This window comes from Miscanthus floridulus, chromosome 19, assembly GCF_019320115.1.
Source record: "Miscanthus floridulus cultivar M001 chromosome 19, ASM1932011v1, whole genome shotgun sequence".
In the NCBI taxonomy this organism is placed as follows: Eukaryota; Viridiplantae; Streptophyta; class Magnoliopsida; order Poales; family Poaceae; genus Miscanthus; species Miscanthus floridulus.
The window spans coordinates 75,066,054-75,088,119 of NC_089598.1; the positions used below are offsets into that span (position 1 = coordinate 75,066,054).

General features: G+C 44.9%; 1 non-coding gene across 1 annotated transcript; it reads right to left on the reverse strand.

Annotated features, from left to right (window-relative positions):
* Positions 1 to 21,927: 21,927 nt before the first annotated feature.
* On the reverse strand, positions 21,928 to 22,066 carry LOC136530129 (small nucleolar RNA Z247). Its single transcript, XR_010777624.1, has one exon. It is a non-coding gene; the product is annotated as a small nucleolar RNA Z247 (small nucleolar RNA).

The window sequence follows — 22,066 nt, forward strand, 5'->3', positions numbered from 1 at the left end:
GCCCCACACCTTTTTCCTAAAATGCCTTTAATCCTATTATACAAATTGCAATTTTATATGTTAAGTCAACTGATTCACTTAAAATCAACAAGTCTAGACCCGTAGGTTTTGAATCTTGAATCCGCCACTGAACATATGTTTGAACCAGCTGAAATATTTGCAACATACGTCTAAGAACACTTAAAAAGCCATTGCAAGCATATGCAACATCCAGATAAAACACTTATAACATACGTGAAACATATGTAACATCCAAAATAAACACACCTAGGAGCACCTTGGATATATGGGTAGAGAGATTTTTTAAGGTGGCGCGGACAGGAACGGCGAGCGGACGACGCGGTAGTGAGTGGGAAGACACTTCTGTCCGTTCGGATGTCCTCACGGGAGCATTACCGTTGTTATTAATGTCCCTTCACTACTACACAAATCTTTACCGAGGTGGACAAAAACGATTTTCGCAAGTGGGCATCCCAACCGCCTCGGACTAAGGCCCCGTTCGCTTCGCTGAAAAAACAAACCGAAATATTGTTCCGACTGATTTATTGTGAGAGAAAAACACTGTTCCCGCTGAAAAAAAACTGAAAAATGGATTATAAGAGAAGCGAACAGGGCCTAAAGGTCATGGTAAATCAAACTTTACCGTGGCGGTTGAAATGCCAGCCTCGGTTAATTAAATGAAAAAAGGGAAAGCTCGCAGCCTAAATCGAGCCTGGGCCAAGATCTAGGTTGCGCGTCGTTGTCGCTGGGGTTCCTCGATCTACCACCGGGAGTGCTCGATCTGGCCACCCTAGGCACGGATCTGGCCACCAGTGGCAGATCCGGCCACCACGGTCACGGATCTGGCCACCAATGGCGGATCCGGCCACCATGGTAGCCGAAGGAGATGGGGGAGGAGGGTGTGCCAACGCCGATGGAGGAGCTCGGGGGAGGAGCGTGCTGACGCCGGGGAAGGAGCCAGCGCCGTCGGTGGAGGAGCTCGGGGAAGGAGGGCGCCGCCGGTGGAGGAGCGCTCCACCACCAGATTTGGTGGTGCCATTGCTGCTCCCGCTGCCTGGAGGGTGGTGGAGGGCATCGCTGCCGCTGCCTCCACAAGAGGAGACGGAGAGGCGCCGCAGCCTCGCCCGCACTGCCACAAGAGGAGAGGGAGAGGCACCGCCGTCGTTGGAGAGAAGGAGAGGCGCCATCGTCGTCGGGGAGCCGCCCGCGCTGCGAGGGAGAGAGAGGGGAGGGCGAGTGAGGGAGAGAGAGGGAGGTGGGCGAGTGAGAGAGGCGTCGGGTGGGGGCGCTGGGAGAGGCGCGGTGTCGGGCTAAGAGTCAGGGCGGTGGAGGGAGCGAGTGAAACCCTAACTTCCCCCTTATATATATTCACGGTGTGTACCGACTGGTTTGGGCTTTTCTCATTGGTAGTGGGCTTGACCACAATTAACCGAGGCGGGCCTTATAAGTGGCCCGTCTCCGAAAATGGGGGGATTTTTGGAGACCTGCCTCGGTTAATAGATTTTAGGAGGCGGTTATTTTTAGCCACCTCAGTTTATAAAAAATAACCGCCTCGGTTAATCCAGGCATTAACCGAGGCGGTTAAAAAGCCTGCGCGACTCCGAGACCTATTTGCAAACGTTGCGCAAAAGATTTTGTGTAGTAGTGCGTTTAGATCTCAATGGATTTAAAAATCTAAAAGAAAATCACAAATCCCACAATCCAATCTATATATAGGTAAGATTCCGAGGTATTCTAACACAGAGATTTTGTAACTCTAGAACCCAATAAAACATATTCCTTCTATTTTAAATTATAAATTTTTTTGGCTTGGCTAGATACATTATTTTTGCTATGTATCAACACATAGCGTATACCTACATGTATACAAAAGTTATGATTTAGAAAAAAAAACAAAACATCTTATAATTTATAATAGAGGGAGAGTATCTCAGGACAGAGGTAGCAAGGCGAGCAAAGAATTCGAGTAATTGGTTTAGATCTTTTCATTAAGAATGGATAAAGAAACCATAATAGATTTTACTAATGATTATTTCCTTTAGTTTATGTTTTCTTTTACTCACGCAATCTCACATCAATACAAATATATCATAATTGGTGTCGGTGTTATGGAACCTAGGTGTCCTCGCCATCTAAAAAAGAGCCCAACTGAGGTAGGGTGAGCCGAGCCTATCGAACGAGAGACCCAATCTATATGGGGTATGTCATTAACTCGGAAAGCAAGCTGTCGGATATGATAGACATGATCAGGCCTTTCAAGCTAGTGCTAGGTGTTTTTGGTACATGTACATCATCATCGACAAGTTCTCCAAGTGGATTGAGTATAAACCACTTGTCTCGGCCACTACAAAGAAAGCAATCGAGCTCTTCGAAGATATCATCCACAGATTTGGTCTCCCGAACAGCATCATCACTAACCTCGGAACCACATTCACTAGTCATCATTTTTGGGACTTCTGCAAAGACCGATGCATCTTCGTTAAATACGTCTCTGCTGCCCATCCTAGAGCCAACGACCAGGTCGAATGGGCGAACGACATGATCCTTGATGCCCTCAAAAAGAGGCTATATCAGAAAGAAGAAAAGCATCCGAGTAGATGGCTCAAAGAGCTACCAGCTGTGGTCTGGGGACTACACACTCAAGCTAGTCGTAGCACTGGTGTGTCTCTATATTTCTTGGTCTATGGCTCAAAAGTCATACTACCAGCGGACATTGCCTTTTGAGCACCTAGGGTGGAACAACATAACGAAGAGCAAGCCCAGCTATTTGGACAGAAGATGTCGATAGGGCCGAGGAAGAATGCCTAATCACCTACATCCGCACAACCAAATACCTAGAAGGCTTGCAGAGGTACTACAATCGCAACATCAAAGGTCGTTCATTTGCTGTCGGCGACCCCGTTCTTCGCAGAAAGCAAAAAACTGAAGGGATGCACAAGCTCTCCTCCCCCTAGGAAGGGCCTTACGTCGTCAAGGAGGTTACCCGACCAGGGTCTTATCGGCTATGTGACTTGGACGGAAACGATATCCCCAATTCATGGCACATCGAGCACCTTATACATTTCTATCCTTGAAATGCTCCAGATATGTATTCTCCACTCCATGAAGAATAAAGTTTTGGTCGCCATAATTTGTCTCCATTATTTCTCCATTATGATTTAATCTCCACTTACGGTCGCCGAGCTCTAAGCTACTCCTTAACGAACTCCAATATGAGATCGCCATAACTGCTCCATCACATTTCTCCATATCTCCAACATGTGATCGCCATAAACACTCCAACACGTTCTCCATATCTCTAAAATGTTTCACTGACCACCGAGCAACACACATGTTGTTCTGTGCTCTATGAAGAAGACCCAGTCTCCGATCTCTACCTACACGTGCTATGGACTCTGCACTCTATGTTATGGGTGGTCGGCCATGGTTCCTTGGTCATGCATGTTCCTCCTACATGTGCATGGGCTCCACGCTCGATGTTATGGACTATAGGCTAGCCAAGGCCGAGAGCTTAGTGAAGAACTAACTGCTCGGATGCCACTTATACTATGTTTATCTCCAAGTTATTTCACCAACCGCCGAGTAGCACACGTTCCGCTCTGTTCTCTATGGAGAAGACCCAGTCCCCGATCTCTCCCTACACATGCTATGGGCTCCACGCTCTGAGTTATGGGTGATCGGCTGTGGTTCCTTGGTCATGCCTATTCCTCCTACACATGCACAGGATCCATGCTCGACATTATGGCTATGAGCTAGCTAAGGCCAAAGAGTTTAGTAATGAACTAACTGCTCAGACGTTACTTATACTACGTATAATTGCGTTAGGGTTAATACTACATTGATTTTTTCACCGCAATACCAACAAACTGCATAAACATGCACATGTCAACATTTATACGTATATATAAATGTGTCTGCGCCCTTGCGCGTTTTAACTACTCTATTCAATTATTACAGCATGTTCTCTGAGCAGATTATTAGGCTTTCGCCGGCCAGCTTCTTCGCCGCATCTTCCACCTCATCCTCCAGTCGCTGGTGCTCTGCCTTGCCCATCCCTCCAGCGAATCCATCCCCCATCCCCTGAAGGTCAATGGCTAGGTAGTGGGACCAGACCACCACAAGGGAGTGAGTAATGGCGGTAACAATTGCATCGTGGTTGAAGCTCTTGAAGTTCTCCCACGCCATCATGCACCTCTCGATGATGGTGTCCGGACATGGTGGCCTGCCATCGGGCTGAGGAGCCATCTCTAGGTTGACGCAGTCAAGCACCGGTTTTACTCCAGCGACTATGGCATTGAACTTGTTCCTTTGGGTCCTGACCTCCAGCTCTAGCACATCAAACTATGCCTAGACCCTCCGACGGTAGTCTGCAAGCATTACAAAGTTCCATAAAGTAAGGAAACTACTTCAATAGTAACTTCGACCAGGAAGTACTCACCCTTCAGCTCCTCAACTAGTCTGTCCGCTCGCCCTGACTCCTTCGCCTTCTCCTCTCGGAGTTGCTCGATGTTTTGGTGCAGCTGGACGAGCTCTGTATCTTGCTCTACAAGCACAGCGGTCGTCAGCACCAATAATAATTCAGCAATGCAAAGCAAGTTCGTCGTACACCATACCTTTTCTCTACTCAGAGACACTTGTCAGCCGCTTAGAGATGGTGGCCAGCTGCTCGAACTTGCCCACAACTGCTCGGACGTCCTTCTGGTATTCTAGGTCCCACGCATTGGACTCAGCAGGGTCTCGCTCACGCTGGGCCCTTTCGATGTTCTTCTCCATAAGTTTCATTACCTCTTTGAGTTTTTCATTCTCCTCGGTGAGGGGCTCCATCCTCTTTATCAGCTGGCACCGCTGCTCGGCAGTTCGAGTTATCCCCTCCAAAAATGCCAAGATTATGAAGAAGAACAATCTCCAACATCAAAGATGAACATTACAAATACAGTACTAACCTTGATCTGCTTCATCACTGCGGATAGGGCAGACTCCAACCTCCTAAGCTCCCAGGTGGTGTCCTCCTCCTCAACAACCACCACCTCATCGCTGCTTTTGCGGAGGATTCGGATAGCTTGGGGTCGAGATTCCTCATGTTCGATCTCTTCCACCTCATCCTCCTCTGCCACAGCTGGAGGCACCACCGAGGGGCTCTATGGCTAGACAGCGTGTCCGACCACACCCTTTGATGCTTTAGGGAGCATCGTCTACTCCTCGAGCACTGCAGGTTTCTCCACTTCGGCCTACGGCGTGGCATCGACAACTCCAGCCTCTGCTCTCGAAGACCTAGTGGCTTCCGCCGTTGCCCCAGGCATCGTTGCCGACCCATCCACCATCGACGCCAACCGTTCGTCACTGCTAAGTCCACCAGCAGGGGCGGTTGACTCCTCCACCGGCTGCCGAGCACCTGGGGACTCCGGGATGGGAGCCGCCAGCATTGCCTCTACCCCGGGACTAGCCTTGGCTGCTCGTTAGTTTGGACGGGCGGGGTCAGATCCTCTACACGCCTCGTACTGCATCAGATCAGCTTGTCAGTCACCAAAAGAGATAAGTATACAACAACAAAATAACTCCAAGGCAAGGATACTTATGTGTCGGCTTGCTAGTATACTTTTCTGAACTGGTGTTGCCTACCCGAGCCCCTAGCCGTGGCCTTGGGGTCGATTCCTACACCTTGGGGTGGAGGTCTCATGGTCTCCACCGTCAACCTCTCCTCCACCCACCGCTCTAGGATGCCCCTCTCCTGCTACTCAGGGACTCCCTTCACCTACTGCATGGGGACTTCCATCTCCTATTGCTCAGGGACTCCCTCCCCTCCCTTCAATTGCCCCTCCTTGCATGTCTTGCATGGAGGCGCCTTAGTGCTCGGTGGAGGAGCCACTAGCACTGCGTCGTCATCCGACCACTCAGACATCGTGGTGCTCCATGTTCGAGTGGTCCGGTCACCGCCAAGCGAGATGTCACCCAGCTTGAGGGGAGTAGCACCTGCCATCTTTCCCTTCTTTTAGGCTAGCTTGTCTGCCGCTGCCCTCTTCCCCTAGACTTTCTCTGACATCGGGGATGTACTCTCCATCTGACCAGTGTCTGTGCCTCTAGACTCTGACAAGATGTTGACGACTCCCTCCTTAGGATGCGTTGGTGGCCGGGCATCTACTGCCTGCGGCCAATCGCACCTCGGCACACCCGAGAAGTACACTGCTCTTTCCTACGAATGGATCTTTGTATAAGTGAGTCAGTCCACTGCACAGCAATGACAAAGGATAAAAAGCATCAGGAACACACAATTGAGATATTTACCTGAGGAGGCAGATTCTTGTAGTGAAAGGGTCTCATCTGCCCTAGCAAGTTGAACAAGGCAAGTGGAGCAAATAGCTCTATGGCCCGCTCCTGCAAAACGTCCCTCGACATCATCTCCGTCCTCTCCCAGGTGCCATCGGTCTCCCCCTTGAACTCAAAGGCTACGTGGGCCCTCTCCTTGCAGGGCTAGACATGGCGCACTATGAAGCTCGCCGCCACTAGTCCACTATTGGTCTTCACGCCCTTTATTAAGCCAAGGAGCTCCCTTACCTGCTCCATATCAGCACTGCTTGGTTTCTCTAACCAGCTTTTCTGGCTCTCTAGGATGTGGTCGGCATTGCAGCGGATGGCAGGGTGGCTCTACTTCATGTAGAACCACCTGGCGTTCCACCCCTTCAATGATGTGTTCAGCGACATAGTAAGGTACTCGCCCGCCATTCCATGGCGCAGCTAAAGATACACGCCGCCGACCACCTTGGAACCACCGCCGCCCTTCTTCTTCAGCCAGAACAGGTGATGGAAGAGGTTGAAGTGCGGAAGGATTCTGAGAAATGCCTCATAGAAATGGATGAAGATAGATATGTGCAATATGGTGTTTGGGTGGAGGTTGCACAGACTGACTCTCTAGAACTCCAACAAATCCCTTAAGAATGGATGAACAGGAAAACCTAATCCACGCCAAAAGTAGTCCTCAAACACTATAGCTTCATCGGTATGAGGCATTGGGAAGGGCTCATCGAGGGCCGGCCGCCATCTGGCGGTGACGCGGTCAGGAAGAATGCCCGCCTCCACCAATTTGTTGAGCTCTGCCTCCCCTGTGCGCGATGGCACCCACTCTTCATCACGCCTAGCTTCGGTACTCGCCTTCTTTGGGCTCGCCTTCTTTGGGTTCATGGCTCCCCTCTTCAGTGCCATCTCTTAGATCCGGATTAGGGCTAGCAGCGGAAGTGCATGCGGCTATGAATCTAGAAGCATGAGGGTTGAGGAGGAAGATGAAATGGCAAAGTGGCAAAGGTGGGAGCGTGAGGTACGGCGGCGTGGTTGTAAAGCACTCCCCCACCCTTTCGTATTCGAGGGTTTTTGGGAAACCACTCCCACAATTAGCACCTCTCCAAATTCTCCGCAATAGCAAGCTAGGCCGTTACTTGGGCTTTTGCGCAACCATGGCCCGTAGCACCCATTTATCTCCGCAATTTGTTATGGCTCACCGAATATTCACCGACTTCTCTGCCAACCGTTATGGCTAGTAATTACTACTGTACAACCACTACTCTGGTATTTTCTGCATGATTTATTTTCTCTAAGATTTCCTCTTGTGGCTCGGGGACTGCGTCAGCACTACGTCTCGGTTCCTCACTGCACTAGGGATTTTATTCTGATGACTGCTGTTTCTAACCCTGGCACCATGTGACTACATCACCTACTGTTAGGCTCAGGGACTAAGTGGGCACACTTCACCTCGCGGAGAATGTGTTTTTTTCTCATTTTGAGGCTACGCCCGGGGAGTGGCTGCCTGCTCGGCTGGTCTTCTACTTTTCTTCTACTTTGGACCCTAGCACACGTGACTACTCACCTACTGTCAGGCTCGAGGACTAAGTGGGCACACTTCACCTCACGGTGAGTGTGTTTGCTTTATTCTGGAAGACTTCGTGCCTCTTGAAGCTAAAGAAGACTATCTCCCTTTATCATGGTTGGACTCTAAGTGGGCACACTTGGTCCACTGTGAAGAAATTTTTGATACTGAACTTGAGCTCCTTACATCCTTCTGGCAAGTCATACTTGGGTCACACTGCTCGGCGATGGTTCACACTGCTCGGCGACGATTCACACTAGTCGGTGATGGTTCACGCTGCTCGGCGATGGCTCACAACTGCTCGGCAACTCATCATGGTGGTCAGACCATGAGTTTGACTGCTCGGCTTTGTTTGCACCTACTCGGACAAGCTCAAGACGGCATTGCACAACGGATACAAGGCGCTCGGGGACTAGTTGTGGGGTGTATAACCCCGGATACCCATGGCAGACCACATGGGTTGCGCCCTGAAGGGCGACCCAACCCACAAGATGAAGCCTTGTGGGGCACGACACTGCTCGGCATCTCCCGTAAGACACCGGAAAGATATCCTAAAGATACTATGAGATCTATTAGGATACGTATGATCCCATGATTCCTATAATCTGTTATTACTTTTCGGTTATCTCTCAGATCTAACCGACTTGTAACCCTGCCCCCGGACTATATAAGGTGGGCAGGGACCCCCTCCAAACACACGCAATATCATACGATAGCCAATACAATCCAACATACCATAGGAGTAGGGTATTACGTCATACTGACGGCCTGAACCTGTCTAACTCGTGTGTCTCTGTTGCCTTCTTTTCTTGATTACACGCCTCTCTGCCGATCTATCTACCTTCGTGGGATACCCCTCGGAGGACTACTGACGATATTCTGTCGACATGGTCCCCTCATCTTGATCCCTCTCGAATCATCACTATGACCAATATCGCCTAGTCTTCCATTAACATGAAAGAAAAGAAAACTGTTTATGGACACTGGTTTAATAACTTATCAGTAGCATAGTCATCTAAATCTACATGCCACTACACACTTTCCCTACAACTAAAGACATGACTTCTTTCCATCTAAATTCTATTGCAATTTAAATTATTGATTGTTGAAAATATAATAGTAACACTACTACAAAAAGAATTTTAGGAGACAGATCCCCTTATTAATAGAGGTCGGTCTACAAATTTGTAGTTGACAAGTTCTTTATTTGAAATTATTTATAATCCCATAATTGTATTTCAATTTCTTAGAATTTGTTTTTTTTTAATTTTTGAATGATCTCAGATGTTATAGTATACACGAAAGTTTTAGCTATCAGCACAATATAGTACATTGTAGTTAATAAGTTTTTGATTTAAAGTCATTTAGAGTGTCAAATATTTGTTTAAAATTCATGGATTTTGTAATTCAAATTAAAAATTGTAGCCAACCTTGAATACCAAATTTATAGTAGTCGGTGTGATATATAGCCTTGATGTTACAAGTTTTTTATTTAAATCTTTTAGAATCTCAAATATTTGTTTTAAGTTCTCATATTTTGAGATTCCAATTTTTAAATTTTTTAAACAATCTTGGACGGAGGCACGCTCTATATTAAAGTTGTATTGCTTGACAAGATCTAAAATTTTGTAGTTGAAAGCTTTTTCATTGGGATCATTTAGTAGTTAAAATATTGTAAGACCCTAAAATTTGCATTATTTTAAAATAGTAAAATTTGATTTATTTATGCAATTATATGTGCATTTCAAATTTAGGAAATACTATTTTTTTATGAAATTAAAAGTAAATATAAGGATAGAAACATGTTGATGCATTCATGCTGTTGCATATTTATTTCTGTGATGGGTGGTTTTGTTTCAAATGCTAAAAGATTTTAAAACCTTTTGAAAATGAGTTTGGAAAAATTATTTAGAAAAAAGAAAAAAAGAAATTCTTTTCCCACCCCTCCTTTCCTCATTTTCGGCCCGCAGGCCATTTCCCCGCCAGCCTGCTCATTTTTCCTCCTTCCCCCCTTCTCCCGTTTTCTTCCTGGGTCGGCCCAACCGGGCGAGCTGGCTACTGCTTCACGTGGCCCAACATCGCACGCCCAACCGTTGCCGCGCCCCTCTCTCTCCCTGCAGCTGATGGCTCGGGCCCACGTGTCGGCGCCGTCCCCAACCTCCAGCACCGCACGCGTCAAGCCGCAACCGTCGCTCCGCACCCACGTCGCGCATCGTGGGAGTGTCTCCCCACGTCTGGCCTCTATAAAATGGAGCCAAGCCCGTCCCTGCTCCCCCTGATGCCTTCCCCACTCCCTCTCACACTCGCTCAAGCCCACGGAAGCTACAACTGCCGCACGGAAATGCCAAGATCCGTCGAGCTCGGAAAACTCCATCCCCGAGCCGCCTTCGTCTGCGTTTGTCATCACGGTAAGCTTCGTCACCTTCCCCTCCTTCACCCCATGCATTTACTTTCGCAAATCATGGCCTCTAGGGCTCTAGCCACGTACGCCCGAGAGCTCTACATCGCCGGCCATGGCAACCGCCGCCTCGGCCCTCTCCTCCGGCCACCTTCTCGGCATGGCCGAGGTCGCTTGAACCCCCGCTATCCCCCGGTACTCTCGGAAGCGCAAATTGTGGCCCATAGGCCGAGTTCCCCGCTCGCCGGCGTGTTCCTTGCCGCCGGAAAGGGATGAGCCACCACGGCTGCCACTGTTCCAGTTGCTGCCTTCTCTCTCTCCTCCCCTAGATCTAATCTGAGCTGCCCGTTGCATGATCAACGGCCGCCGAAGGCCGATACCCCTTCGCGAATGATTTTGTTAAAGAGTCCCCCGAGTTCGACCAAATAGAACCCGTAGTCCTCGGCTGTTTAATTATTCCGAAATTGATTTATTTAAATCCAAAAATAGTTCATCCTATTTACAGAAATGTCACTGGATTTGTTTTGCTCATAAAAACTTAGTTTTAGCTCCGAATCGACCCATTCAAATTGCGTTAGTTTCATAATTGCATAATCTACGTGTTAGTACCACTGTTAATCATATTTGCAACTTTTAAATTTCATGGTTAGGTTTACTTAATTAATTTGCTATAGGAAATCGTGTTTAAATCATAACTTTTGTGTTTTAGCTCTGATTTTCGTGAACTTCGCGTTGACGTGATCGTAGCGAGACATAGATTCTTTTCATAAACATTTTATCTTGTTTTCTATACTATTGGTGTACTGTTCTAATTATAGAATTGTTTGCTTTGCATGAATGCCTTTGGAATGTTGTATGTTGTCGTATTGGTCACGTTCAGACGGCGAGGAGAACGTTGGAGACCAAGAGTTCTTTGACAACCAGCAGGACCAGCAAGAGTTTGCTAACTAAGGCAAGTATAGCATGGGATCTACCTTGATGCCTATTCACATTTATTAATTACTCATTTGCATGTGTCTAATTTTGATACCCGTAAGGACATCCTAGTGTTTGATTATCCTATTCCTTGTTCTCCTATGGGTTATATGCATATGGATAGTTTGCTAGCGCTCAAAGTAACTATATATGATCTACATAATGGAATAATGGTTCTATGGAACGAAAAGGTAAAATTGACTTTTAAACAACTAAATTATAGGGCAAAAGAGCAAATGACTTTCGATCATGATGCTCTCGGCCCTCCATAAAGACTTATCTGTCAGCAAAAGCTAGGACTGACTGTGCAACCGTGAGGGTCACATGGCTCTAACTTTAGCTCAATAATAGGACCCTTTTATAGCTTGTTAGAGGTTACCTTTATAGCGATGGATATGTGCCATAGGAAAGGGGGGTTCCTACATCTGCCTGCCAAGGAAACCTAACGGCCCTAACTTGTTAGAGAAACCTATGAAATAGCTTCATAGTGTACCCTGCCCGCTCACCTTGGCAGTGATATGGGAGTAATTAACTTGGGCATATGGGAATCATGACTCGCGATGAATGTGCACAACCTCTGTAGAGGTTTACAAACTGTTATAACAGCCATGCTCATGGTCACGAGCGGCCCAGAAAACTCACAGAATAACTGGATATTTATTATTGTTCATTTATGATGTTCTATGATGATAATATGATACAATTGATTCTGATATCTGATCACATGGGTTTAATTGGGGCTTAAGCATAACCTGATAATAACTGATGATAAAATCTTGACTTATTAAAAGTGCATAACCACAGTAAACCAGAGTAAACCTTTTTGAGCTTTCATGACCCCATGTTATCTTGTTAAGTACGGGAAGTACTTACGCTTGTTTACTTTCTATATTTGGATAAAAATCCCGGATGGGTAACAGATGTCAACGAGTATGGGGATTTTCCTGAGGACTATTAGGCTTGTGGTCAACCAGTTGACCGTCCCTGTGTTAGAGCTTCCACGAGAGAGTTATCTTTTTATTTTTTCCGCTGTGTTGTGTAAGACTATGTGATGTGATTAATCGTGATGTAAGATACACCATGATGATACTTTTTATAATTTGTCAACTTATGAGTGTGACTGATCGCTAGGCACACATGAGTTTAGTGCATTCAATTTTATCCTTAAAATTGGGTGTGACAAACCAGATTTAAGCAAGAACTTCTCTATATATTGTGATGCATCTCGTTTGGGCCTTGGATGTGTTCTTATGCAAGAAGGAAGAGTGGTGGCATATGCATCTAGACAATTGAGGAAGCATGAGTTGAGCTACCCTATTCATGACTTGGAATTGGCAGCTGTGGTTCATGCTTTGAAAATCTGGAGACATTATCTAATTAGGCATAAGAGTGATATCTATACAGACCACAAGAGTTTGAAGTATATCTTTACCCAATCAGATCTGAATGTGAGATAACGTCGTTGGTTAGAATTGACCAAAGACTATGATTTGGAAGAGCATTATCATCCGGGAAAAGCTAATGTCGTAGTTGATGCACTTAGCAGGAAGAGTTATGCCAATGGACTTCGGTTGACATTGATGCCAGTAGAGTTGTGTGCTGAAATGGAGTATCTCAACTTGAGTTTTGTCACTAATGCAATGGAATTGGTGATAGAGCCTACATTGGAGCAAGAGATACGCAAAGGTCAAGTGGAGGATGAAAAACTTAAAGAGATAGCGGAGAATGTAGTGCTTGGAAAGGCACCAGGATTCAGGATGGATGAGAATGGTACTCTTTGGTTTGGGAAAAGGATATGTGTACCAGAAGTGAAGGCTATTCGTGATGCAATTCTGCAAGAGGCACATGAGTCTGCTTATTCTATACATCCCAGAAGTACCAAGATCTATTTGGATCTCAAAGAGAAGTATTGGTGGTATGGTTTGAAGAGAGATGTGGCAGAGTATGTGGCTTTGTGTGACACTTGTCAAAGGGTGAAAGCTAAGCATCAAAGACATGTAGGGTTGCTACAACCAATGAAGATTCCTAAATGGAAATGGGAAGAAGTTGGCATGGATTTTATCGTAGGTTTGCCCTGTACTCAAAGAGGTTATGATTCAATATGGGTAATAGTGGATCGACTCACCAAGCTTGCTCACTTTCTACCAGTCAAGACTACCTATACAAGTGCAAGGCTAGCAGAGTTGTACATGGAAAGCATAGTGTGCTTACATGGTGTTCCCAAGAAAATTGTGTCTGATAGAGGCACTCAGTTTACGTCGCAATTCTGGCAGAATGTACATAGATCTTTGGGGACAAAGTTGAATTTCAGTTCTTCTTACCACCCACAAACTGATGGACAGATTGAAAGGATCAACTAGATTTTGGAAGATATGTTGAGAGCTTGTGCACTGCAGTATGGTACTAGTTGGGATAAGAGTCTGCCATATGCTGAGTTCTCGTACAACAACAGTTACCAGAAGAGTATCAAGATGTCACCTTTTGAGGCACTGTATGGGCGTAAATGTAGAACGCTTTTGTTCTAGAATCAGACTGTTGAAACTCAAGTATTTGGACCCGAAGTCCTTAGAGACGCAGAAGAACAAGTAAGAATGATTAGAGACAACTTGAGAGTGGCTCAGTCCCGACAGTAGAGTTACGCTGATACTCGTAGAAGAGAGCTAACTTTCGAAGTTGGAGATTATGTGTACTTGAAGGTGTCACCAATGAGAAGTGTGAAAAGATTCAATATGAAGGAAAAGTTGGCACCGAGGTATATTGGACCTTTTAAGATCCTAGAGAGACGTGGAGAAGTAGCCTATCAATTGGAAATGCCTGAGAGTTTATCAGGTGTGCACGATGTGTTTCATGTTTCTCAATTAAAGAAGTGTTTGCGAGTACCAGAAGAGCAGATTCCTTTAGAAGAACTTGCTATTAAGGAAGATCTCACTTATAAAGAGTATCCGATAAAGATCTTACAGACGGCAGAAAGAGTTACAAGGAGCCGAGTAATAAAAATGTGCAAGGTACAGTGGAATCGGTATACAGAGGATGAGGCTACTTGGGAAAGAGAAGATGATTTGCGAAAGTCTTATCCCCAACTGTTTGTGTAAGCAATCATCCGAATCTCGAGGACGAGATTCATCTTTAGGGGGTTAGAATTATAATACCCTAAAATTTGCATTATTTTAAAATAGTAAAATTTGATTTATTTATGCAATTATATGTGCATTTCAAATTTAGGAAATAATATTTTTTATGAAATTAAAAGTAAATATAAGGATAGAAACATGTTGATGCATTCATGCTGTTGCATATTTATTTCTGTGATGTGTGGTTTTGTTTCAAATGCTAAAAGGTTTTAAAAACCTTTTGAAAATGAGTTTGGAAAATTTATTTGGAAAAAAGAAAAAAAGAAATTCTTTTCCCTCCCCTCCTTTCCTCATTTTCGGCCCGCAGGCCATTTCCCCGCCGGCCCACTCGTTTTTCCTCCTTCCCCCTTCTCCTGTTTTCTTCCTGGGCCGGCCCAACCGGGCGAGCTGGCTACTGCTTCACGCGGCCCAGCATCGCACGCCCAACCATTGCCGCGCCCCTCTCTCTCCCTGCAGCGGACGGCTCGAGCCCGCATGTCGACGCCGTCCCCAACCTCCCGCACCGCGCGCGTCAAGCCGCAACCGTCGCTCCACGCCCACGTCGCGTGTCGTGGGAGCGTCTCCCCATGCTCGGCCTCTATAAAATAGAGGCAAGCCCGTCCCTGCTCCCCCTGATGCCTTCCCCGCTCCCTCTCGCACTCACTCAAGCCCGCGGAAGCTACAACTGCCGCACACAAACACCAAGATCCGCCGAGCTCAAAAAACTCCATCCTTGAGCCGCCTTCATCTGCGTTTGTCACAGCAGTGAGCTTCGTCACCTTCCCCTCCTTCTCCCCATGCATTTACTTTCGCAAATCATGGCCTCTAGGGCTCTAGCCACCTACGCCCGAGAGCTCCGCACCGCCGGCCATGGCGACCGCCGCCTCGGCCCTCTCCTCCGGCCGCCTTCTGGGCATGGCCGAGGTCGCATGAACCCACGCTATCCCCGGTACTCTCGGATGCGCAAACCGTGGCCCGTAGGCCGAGTTCCCCGCTCGCCGGCATGTTCCTTGCTGCCGGCCATGGCTGAGCCGCCACGGCTACCACTGTTCTGGCCGCTGCCTTCTCTCTCTCCTCCCCCAGATCTAATCTGAGCCGCCCGTTGCATGATGAACGGCCACCGAAGGCCGATACCCCTTCGCGGGTGATTTTGTTAAAGAGTCCCCCGAGTTCGACCAAATAGAACCCGTAGTCCTCGGCTGTTTAATTATTCCAAAATTGATTTATTTAAATCTGAAAATAGTTCATCCTATTTACAAAATGCCACTGGATTTGTTTTGCTCATAAAAACTTCGTTTTAGCTCTGAATCAACCGGTTCAAATTGCGTTAGTTTCGTAATTGCATAATCTACGTGTTAGTACCACTGTTAATCATGTTTGCAACTTTTAAATTTTATGGTTAGGTTTACTTAATTAATTTGCTATAGGAAATCGTGTTTAAATCATAACTTTCGCGTTTTAGCTCCGATTTTCATGAACTTCGTGATGACGTGATCGTAGAGAGACATAGATTCTTTTCATAAACATTTTATCTTGTTTTCTATACTGTTGGTGTACTGTTCTAATTATAGGATTGTTTGCTTTGCACGAATGCCTTTAGAATATTGTATGTTGCCGTGTTGGTCGCGTTCAGACGGTGAGGAAAACGTTGGAGACCAAGAGTTCTTTGACGACCAGCAGGACCAGCAGGAGTTTGCTAACCAAGGCAAGTATAGCATGAGATCTACCTTGATGCCCATTCACATTTATTAATTACTCATTTGCATGTGTCTAATTTTGATACCCGTAAGGATATCCTAGTGTTTGATTATCGTGTTCCTTCTTCTCCTGTGGGTTATATGCATATGGATAGTTTGCTAGCGCTCAAAGTAACTATACATGATCTACATAACAAAATAATGGTTCTATGGAACGAAAAGGTAAAATTGACTTTTAAACAACTGAATTATAGGGCGAAGGAGCAAATGACTTTCGATCATGATGCTCTCGGCCCTCCATAAGGACTTATCTGTCGGCAAAAGCTAGGACTGACAGTGCAACCGTGAGGGTCATATGGCTCTGACTTTAGCTCAGTAATAGGACCCTTTTCTAGCTTGTTAGAGGTTATCTTTATGGTGCAAAAGGGGCTTGCCACGTTGGATATAGGACTGCCTCTGTTCCTATGTGTATAGCCACGATGGATATGTGCCATAGGAAAGGGGGGTTCCTACATCTGCCTACCGAAGAAACCTAACGGCCCTAACTTGTTAGAGAAACCTATGAAATGGCTTCATAGTGTACTCTGCCCGCTCACCTTGGCAGTGATATGGGAGTAATTAACCCGGGCATATGGAAATCACGACTCGCGGTGAATGTGCACAATCTCTGCAGAGGGTTATAAACTGTTATAACAGCCGTGCTCACGGTCACGAGCAGCCCAGAAAACTCACAGAATAACTGGATATTTATTGTTGTTCATTTATGATGTTCTATGATGATAATATGATACAATTGATTCTGATATCTGATCACGTGGGTTTAATTGGGGCTTAAGCATAACCTGATAATAACTGATGATAAAATCTTAACTTACTAAAGGTGCATAACCGCAGTAAACCAGAGTCAACCTTTTTAAGCTTTCATGACCCCATGTTATCTTGTTAAGTACGGGAAGTACTTACGCTTGTTTACTTTCTATATTTGGATAAAAATCCCGGATGGGTAACAGATGTCAACGAGTATGGGGATTTTCCTGAGGACTATTAGGCTTGTGGTCAACCAGTTGACCATCCCTGTGTTGGAGCTTCCACGAGAGAGTTATCTTTTTATTTTCCGCTATGTTGTGTAAGACTATGTGATGTGATTAATCGTGATGTAAGATACATCGTGATGATACTTTTTATAATTTGTCAACTTGTGTGTGTGACTGATCCCTTAGCACACATGAGTTTAGTGCATTCAATTTTATCCTTAAAATTGGATGTGACAAATATTCAGTACAAGATTATAGAATGGTAATATAAAAGAATAAAATATTATGTTCAATCATAAATTTGAGTGTAGTGTAGTGTAGTAGAGATGTCTCATGTAAAACTAGGGGACGGTTGGAGTTAGACCAATCGTCTCTGTAAATAGCCTACTGGGTTGCTCACCGTTCCAAGACCAATTTGGCACATGCGGCCTGCCGGCCTGCCTCTGTAAAAGGGGGGAAAACGCTTCCTCTAGTGATGCAAAGGGCCGTGTTGCATTTTCTTCTCAACATTACAGCAGCCAAAATTATCATAGATTTGAAAAAGAAAGTGGGAATGCTGCTAATGTTTATGCAAAAAAAAGGACGACGAAGTTTTTGTTTCACAGTAATATTATTAGAAAATGAGAATTGACATACTCCATCTCTTTCAAATGGTAAATTGTTTTTGTTTTCTCTAGATTTTTTTTATAGTGTTTAGTATGTATTTAGATGGGAGATACATAGTAAAAGCTATGTATTTAGAAAAGCTAAAACGATTTATAACATGAAATGGAGGGAGTAGTTTATAAGAGAGATCTTACCCAAAACTGTACAACTATGGGGTTAAAATCCCAACCTTAAGTCCCTAACTATCACCACTTGGCACTTGCGATTGGACCAACATTAAACTTTGACGAAGCTCATAGTAACTTGTGTGAGAATTCCAGGTATTGAAGCGCCGCATCTTTGCCGTGCCCGCCTGCATGTTACTATAGGCCAGGAAAACACCCCTGATGTGGTTTACAAGATGTTGCCGAGATTGCTTGCCGGTAATAGAAAAGTCTAGATCCTATTTACAAGGAAATTATCCTCCTAAAAGTATAACAATATATTCTACAGCCTTATATATCCTAAACCAGTGCAAGTCAATCTTGTCACAGTGATTACAATATATTTAAGTATCTTAACAGCCCCTCTCAATCATAACTTACATAAGTTAAGATTGTGCCAAAAATTTTGAAGTTTCTGAGTAGTGAGAGACTTGATGAATCCATCTGCAACTTGATCATTTGTAGATATAAGTGAATATCCAATAGTCCTTGAGCTACCCGTTCTCTGACAAAATGATAGTCCACCTCAATATGCTTTGTTCTAGCATGGAACACTGGATTTGCCGAAAGATATGTCGCTCCAATATTATCACACCAAAGGCGTGCTACCGGTGGACTTTTTATGCCTAACTCTCGCAAGAGAGTTTGAATCCAGATAACTTCAGCTATTGCATTTGCCATAGCCTTATATTCTGCCTTTGTACTAGATCGTGATACTGTCGCTTGCTTTCTTGAACTCTAGGATATTAGATTAGATCCTAAGAAAACTGCAAAGCCACTAGTAGAATGACGGCATCCACACATCCTGCCCAGTCCGCATCAGAAAAAGCACTAACAAGTATAGAGTTTGATCTTTTTATCTTTAGACCAGTACTTACTGTAAACTTGAGATATCTGAAAATTCTTTTAACTGCTGACCAGTGCGAGGTAGTGGGAGAATGTAGAAATTGACAAACTTTATTGACCGAAAAAGATATATTAGGCCTAGTCAAAGTAAGATACTGTAGTGCTCCAACAATACTGCGAAAACATGTGACATCCGCTGGTCCGAGTAGTTCTCCATCTTGGGCCAAGAGTTTTTCAGAAGTAGATAACGGAGTGCTAACTGATTTGCAGTGTTGCATGTTCACACGTTTGATTATATTCGATGCATATTTTTCTTGTGACAATAAAATACCATCAGATACCTGGTTTACTTCAATGCCCAGAAAATAATTTCAATGCGAAATCCTTCTTCCAATCTTGGATAAGTGCATCCACAGCAACTGATGATGAACTTGTGACTATAATATCATCAACATATATTAGCAAAAATATTGTAATATCAGCTTTCTTATAGAAGAATAAAGAAGTATCAGCCTTTGATGCTTGGAAACCAATATCTTGTAATTTCTGACTCAGCCGAGAGTACCAAGCTTTGGGTGCCTGTTTTAGACCATATAAAGCCTTATCTAATTTGCATACATACTGTGACATAGACTGCTTCTCATACCCTGGAGGTTGTCTCATATAAACTTCCTCCTCTAGAATGCCATGAAGAAACGCATTCTGAACATCTAATTGGCGAAGTGACCACCCGTTAGAAACTGCAATAGACAACACCATCCTGATAGTGGTAGCCTTCACTACTAGACTAAATGTGTCTTCATAGTCAATACCATATCGCTGCTTAAAACCTTTTGCAACTAGACGAGCTTTGTACCTATCTATTGTACCATCAGCCTTTCTTTTGATTTTATAAACCCATTTGCAATCAATTATATTTCTACCCTTCTCCGGAGGAACTAGATGTCAAGTTTTATTCTCCATGAGTGCATGATATTCAGTATCCATAGCCGCTTTCCACCTTTCATCGTTTAAAGCTTCTTCTAGATTTTGGGGTTCACCCGTACTAGTAAAACAGCCATACCTGATTGTGCCATCAGTTCTGATTTTTGGTTGTCTAATCCCATGCTGAAGTCGTGTGACAGGCCTATGTTGCACAGAAGCCTCCGGAGTTGGCTCCACAGATGATCCGGTTGTTGGGAATTGAGTGGATACAGGATGCTGAGTTTGGTCTTCCACCATTGAGCTGTATGTCCCTGCTGTCCTCTCGTTCGTGGCATGCACGGAGACTTTGGATAGGGCAGCTGTCTCCTCCCCATGGCTCAGCACAGCAGCAGGACACGTTTCTTGCTCGCGCACGAAGCAAGGAGAAGACGTCGTCGCAGCAGGCACTCCTGGTGCGGACAAGGACGAATCCACCTCGGGTGGTATAGCTCCTGGAAAATTCTATACCTGTACCATCTCAGCATCATTTGTCAGTAGGAAATTGTCATTGTTATCCAAATTTTGTGGCAAATTAACTGGAACATTAGTTAAGTGGTCATCTAATTGTTCATCCCCAAAATTATCGCGCAAGGAAGAGGGTAACAATAGAATCTCAGAACGAAGCCGTGCTCTAGCATTAGGATGTAGGTCCTTAAAGGGAAATATTTCTTCATCAAAGACAACATATCGAGAAATATAGACTCGGCCAGTGGAGATGTCGAGGCATTTGTAACCTTTATGTAGGTTACTATATCCAAGAAAGACACAACGCTTTGAGCGAAACTTAAGTTTTCTAGAATTATAGGGTCGAAGGTTAGGCCAGCAAGCACAGCCAAAAACACGAAGAGATGAATAATCAGGCTATTGATTATACAAGCGCTCAAAAGGTGTAGCAAAATGTATAACCTTGCTAGGAGTTCTATTAATAAGAAAGACAGCAGTGATAAAGGCCTCGTCCCAAAATTTTAGAGGCATGCAAGCATTAGCAAGGATAGCTAGACCCACTTCGACTATATGGCGATGTTTACGCTCTGCTGATCCATTTTGTTGATGAGCATGAGGACATGAAACATGATGAGAAATACCAATTTTGGTAAAGAAAGAATTTAGTTTCTCATATTCTCCACCCCAGTCTGTTTGAACAGCTATAATTTTTCTATTAAATTGTCTCTCAACAAGTTGCTGGAAATCATGGAATTTTTGAAAGACTTCAGATTTATACTTGAGTAAATAAATCCAGGTGAATTTACTATAATCATCAATAAAACTGACATAATATTTGTTTCTACCCACAGAATCAGGAGCAGGACCCCAAACATCGGAAAACACAAGCTGCAAAGGGGCATAAGAAATACTAGTGGATTTTGGATACGGAAGCTGATGGCTCTTGGCCATTTGACAAGAATCACAAATAGATTGTTTATTTGACTCACTAGAACATGGCAATCTATTTGTACTAATAACATGTTGAGTAATAGAATAAGACAGATGGCCTAAACGACTGTGCCACCTTGATGGTGACACTTTATTGATTCCAAAAACATGTCTCTCGGCATCAATGGATGTAGAAGGAAGGGGATAAAGGCCATGTCTACATCTGCCTTGCAGAAGAGTTTTCTTCGTGTCCTGATCCTTGACAAAAAAGAAATCAGGGTGAAATTCCATAAAGGCATGATCATCAGTAGTAAAACGATGAACTGAAACTAAATTTTTCTTAGCATTTGGAACATGAAGATTATTTTTCAAGTGAAGATTGCGATCGGGGGTATGAAGAATAGATTGACCAACATGACTAATGTTCATACCTGCGCCACTAGCAGTATGAATCTGATCACCTCCGGTATACCTATCACGGGTGGTTAGTTTCTGTAACTCGCCCGTGATGTGATCTGTAGCTCCTGTATCCGCATACCAATTGGTATCCACAGTATATGATGACGTAGCAGCATTAACAAGCCTCTGATCAGGTACATAAGTTTCATCGTAACGGTACCAACAATCAGCAGCAGTATGACCTTCCTTGAAGCAGACCTGGCACATGGGCTTATCACCGTTACTGTTGACAAAATTGTTGGCAGGCCGATTCTTGTTGTTGTTGCCTGGGAAGCCTCCACGTCCACGGTTGGCACCTCTTCCACAAGCACCAGTACCACGGACAGCACCACGGCCAGCACCGCGGCCACGGCGCGGGGCCGTGTTAACAGAAGAGGGCGACCCCCCATGCCAGAGATCAACACGCTGCTCAAAATTTGTCAACTGCGTGTACAATTCGTTGACCGTGATCGGTTCAACACGAGCAAGGACTGCAGAGATAACTGGATTATATTCCAGATCAAGGCCTGTGATGATATAACTCACGAGCTCCTCGTCATCAATAGG